Source organism: Macrobrachium nipponense, chromosome 31, assembly GCF_015104395.2.
Source record: "Macrobrachium nipponense isolate FS-2020 chromosome 31, ASM1510439v2, whole genome shotgun sequence".
Taxonomy (NCBI): domain Eukaryota; kingdom Metazoa; phylum Arthropoda; class Malacostraca; order Decapoda; family Palaemonidae; genus Macrobrachium; species Macrobrachium nipponense.
In genome coordinates, this window is record NC_061093.1 from 133802 (window position 1) to 138801 (window position 5000).

Consider the following 5000-nt stretch of genomic DNA (forward strand, 5'->3'; position numbering starts at 1 on the left):
GAGACTTCCAATTTGTTTCAAAATTAAGACAAATGATAGAATATTACGATACTGCAAGAGTTTTAGCTTAGAATTGCAGTTTTCGACCATTTCGGACGAGTTAAAGTTGACCGAATGTTGAAATTTTTATATATATATTTTTTATATGCAAATATTTCAAAAATGAGAAAAGCTATAACCTTCAAATATTTTTTGTTGTATTCTGCATAAAATTGCGCAAGTTTTCATAGATTTCATATATGAAACTCTATGAAACGCCTAATATGAAAAGGAGCAAATATTAGGAGAATGCGACATAATGTATTTCGGAGATTTGCGGCTGCGAATCGGCGCGCGGAGGGAAGGAAAAAGTTTTTTTCAAAAATTCACCTTAAATCTAAATATTGTTCTAGAGGCTTTGAATTTGTTTTAAAGTGAAGATAAATGACTGGATATTAGTAGACTGTAAGAGTTTTAGCCTACAATATCGTTTTTTGACCATTTCGATTGAGTCAAAGTTGACCAAACGTAGTTTTTTCCTATTTATCGTGATTTATATGCAAATATTTCAAAAATGAGGAAAGCTAAACCTTCAAATGTTTTTTGTTGTATTCTACATGAAATTGCGCACATTTTCATATATGAAACTCTATAAAACGCCTAATATGAAAAGGAGCAAATACTAGGAGAATGCGACATACGCATTTCGGAGATTTGCGGCTGCGAATCGGCGCGCTGAGGGAAGGAAAAAGTTTATTTTCAAAAATTCACCATAAATCTAAATATTGTTCTAAAGGCATCAAATTTGTTTCAAAATAAAGATAAATGACTGAATATTACTAGACTGTAAGAGTTTTAGCTTACAATTGCGTTTTTTGACCATTTCGGTTGAGTCAAAGTTGACCAAACAGTTTTTTTCCCATTTATTGTGGTTTATATGCAGATATTTCAAAAATGAGAAAAGCTACAACCTTCAAATATTTTTTTTGTATTTTGCATGAAATTTCGCACATTTTCATATATAGAACTCTATAAAACACCTAATATGAAAAGGAGCAAATATTAGGAGAATGCGACGTACGCATTTCGGAGATTTGCGGCCGCGAATCGGCGCGCGGAGGGAAGGAAAAAGATTTTTTCAAAAATTCACCATAAATCTAAATATTGTGCTAGAGACTTCCAATTTGTTTCAAAATAAAGATAAATGACTGAAAATTACTAGACTGTAAGATTTTTAGCTTACAATTACGTTTTTCAACCATCTCAGTAGAGTCAAAGTTGACCAAACATGGTTTTTTTTCTATTTATCGTAATTTATATGCAAATATTTCAAAAATGAGAAACGCTACAACCTTCAAATATTTATTGTTGTATTTTACATATAATTTCGCACATTTTCATATATAAAACTTTATAAAATGCCTAATAGAAAAGGAGCAAATATTAGGAGAATGCGATGTACGCTTTTCGGAGATTTGCAGCCGCAAATCGGCGTGCGGAGGGAAGGAAAAAGATATTTTCAAAAATTCACCATAAATCTAAATACTGTTCTAGAGACTTCGAATTTGTTTTAAAGTGAAGATAAATGACTGAATATTACTATACTGTAATATTTTTAGCTTAAAATTGCGGTTTTTGACCATGTCGGTTGAGTCAAAGTTGACCAAATGTAGTTTTTTTTCTATTTATCGTGATTTATATGCAAATATTTCAAAACTGAGAAATGCTACAACCTTCAAATATTTTTTGTTGTATTTTGCATAAAATTGCGCATATTTTCATATATAAAACTCTATAAAACGCCTAATATGAACAGGAGAAAATATTAGGAGAATGCGACGTACGCATTTCGGAGATTTGCGGCCGAGAATCGGCGCGCGACGAGGGAAGGAAAAAGTTTTTTCAAAAATTCACCATAACTCTAAATATTGTTCTATAGACTTCGAATTTGTTTTAAAGGGTGGGAAGATAAATGACAGAATATTACTAGACTGTTATGTATTTTGCTTACCCAAAATACCAATTATTATAATATAAAATATACTAAATATAATATATAAATATTATTAATATATATAATATATATTATATATATATATATAAATATATATATAAAATATATATATATATATATATATATATATATAATATATATATATATATATATATATAAAGATAATAATAATATATATATATATATATATATATATATATATATATAGATTATATATATATATATAAATATATATATATATATATATATATACATATAGGAATGCAGGTGACACTTTTCTTTTTGCATACAATGAAATATCATATAATATCATGCATAGATACGGATATATAAAAACTTGTAATAAAAATAAAATAAATGCAGAATACTTACTCGTAATCCTGACTCTTCATTCTATTCTTGTTTTCTCCCTCCTCCATTGAAGAGTCTTGCATTTTTTTCCTCTCGACATGACGAGGTACACGTGGAGGAGGGAGACGCGCGCCCTTACTGCCAAAGGGACGCATGGTCCCGTGCGCCCACCCTGTCTGTTGCTGAGGCGCACTCCAATAAAAGACTGCTCTATGGTATTTGCGATCACACTCCCTGAACCTGCATAGAGCTATTTTGCAGGTGCGACAGAAGAACTGGGTGTCTCTCCTTCTGCCATTCATATGGCACACCTGGCACCGTTTCTGCCTGCGCCCTTCTAGGAGCTCCAGTGTGTGATCCCCTGGCTGCAGCCAACACACGGGTCCACTACCAGACATAGTGGTGCGGGCGGGGCTGGCAACAGATGCGTTGGCAGCAGGGGCATCAGCAGCAGGGGCGGCGGCAGCATGGGCGTCGGTAGCAGGGGCGTTGGCAGCAGGGGCGTCGGCAGCAGCAGTAGGAGCAGAATGACTGAAGTTGGCCCTCCTAAGGTCTGCTCTTTCCTCTAGGGGCAGATCTGCAGCTCAAGGCAGGGGGGCAGACATGGAGGGCCACTCATCGGGATTAAAGTGGATGAGGGCATCCCCACCTCCCTCGAGGAACTGTAAGTGGGTCATCCTCCGGAGACCGGGACCGTAGTACCCACAGTACAGTATGTAGGCATTTTGGAGGGCCAACTGAAGAATGTACTTGAAGAGCTTCTGGGTCCACCTCCTGGTTCTCCTGGCAAAGGGATAATACTGGATGAGTTGATCAAAGAGATCAACTCCTCCCATGTGCCTATTGTAGTGCCCAATGACAGTAGGGCGGTCGGCACGAAACTCCTCATACACAACTCGGCCCTGTCGACGTGTCTTCTTCTGCTGTACGACCTCCTCTTGGACAGGTTCATGGCTCGTCGTAATCATGGGGACGAGTCGGACACCCTTCCAACAGATGACGAAGACAGCTCCCTTCCGTCGCCACTGTGTCTCTCCTCTTGCCAGATGTTGCGGATGGCTAGCGAACCTCTTGAGGACATTCGGGGCCCCACGCACCAACCGAAGGGTACCACCTGATGTGAACACCTGCTTCATACAGTTCCTGGGCCAGGAATACTGAGTTATAATAATTATCCATAAACAGGTGGTATCCCTGGTTACGGAAACGATCCACAAGCCTGAAAAAAGTTTCACGCATCGTGGAGAAGACCCTGGAATACACTAAGAAGTCCACGATGTATCCAGTGTTGGACTCGGTAATAAAAAAAAATTTCACTCCATATTTCTTCGGCTTCTTGGGGTTTACACTTTAAAGCTTAGACGTCCTTTGTAAGGCATCATCCCCTCATCCAAAGAAAGGTTCTTTCCAGGAACCACAAGATTTTTACAACGTTCACGAATGTATTCCAACACTGGGCACACTAAGATGAGGCGATCGGAGTTATTCTGGGGTTTGGCCCTTCGGTTGAAGGCGCTGAAATATCTGTCCAATGCCAGGAAAGTGTCACGGGGCATAACGCCAGGCACATTGGGCGTACCTAAAAAAAAATTACGCCTCCAATATTGCCTGGTGTCAGCAGCAGGCATCAATCCAAAAAAAATGTGGAGCTCCACAAAATGCGCCATGTCAGTGAGGTTGCAGCCCCGCCAGCGATACGATAATGTCGTGTGCAGTTTATCATGGCAGTACCGAGCGTAGTCCGTCGTCTCTGCTACCAGGTACTCCAGCAATTCCTGCCTAAGGAACAGCTGAATGAACCCCAGGGCAGTGAGAGGAACAGGTACGGTGAGCCCAGGTGTTGCCATGAATGGGTGCATGTTAGGTGGGGTGGGGTCCTCCGTCCACCCCCGTCGCTCTCGGATGACCGACCTTCACCTTGGCTGGTGCGACGATCCGACCTTCTACGTGCCCGTGCGTGCGCAAACCCCCCCACTGGCCCATCTCCCTCACTTAGGCCTTTGCTTTCTGTATCGTCATCTGCGACACAACTAGAACCTATATCCTCATCCTCCCCCTCCTCAGATTCCCCCTCATAGGCACTAAAACCACTAAATTCGAGCTCACTTTCGGGATGTGAGCCTCGAACGGACATTGGAGGCAAATATTCCTCATAACTGACATCGGGAGTGATGTCCTCATCACTAGATGACCAACCGCCATCAAAATGAGGACTTGCGACATACTCCCGATCGAGCTCCGATAAGTACTCGTCTATGTCCCTTGGTTGGAGGCCTCCCAAATTCCTACGAATGCCCCTAAGGACGCCCCGATGCTTCCTAGGGGTTACTAAAGGCACACAAGACACACGTTGTGATCCTAAACCACTTTCATCCACACATGGCCGCACAGAAAAGCGTTGAGGCACGTGGTCATCCTGGGTGCTTGGTCCTTCGCCAGCATCCAAGTCCAAAATACGCCTCACACGATCCCTTCCGACGGGTAAATCGCGCCTTTCACGTTCCATATGTCGTTGAGACATCTCTATGAACGTCCTGTAGTCACACAAATATTCAAGTCTCGCACAAGTTCGGCAAAACACGATTGTGGCAAAAGATTGCTCTCGGACGACGCGTCGCTGATGCTTGCTGATGCGAGAAGGAGGGATTTCGCGCAT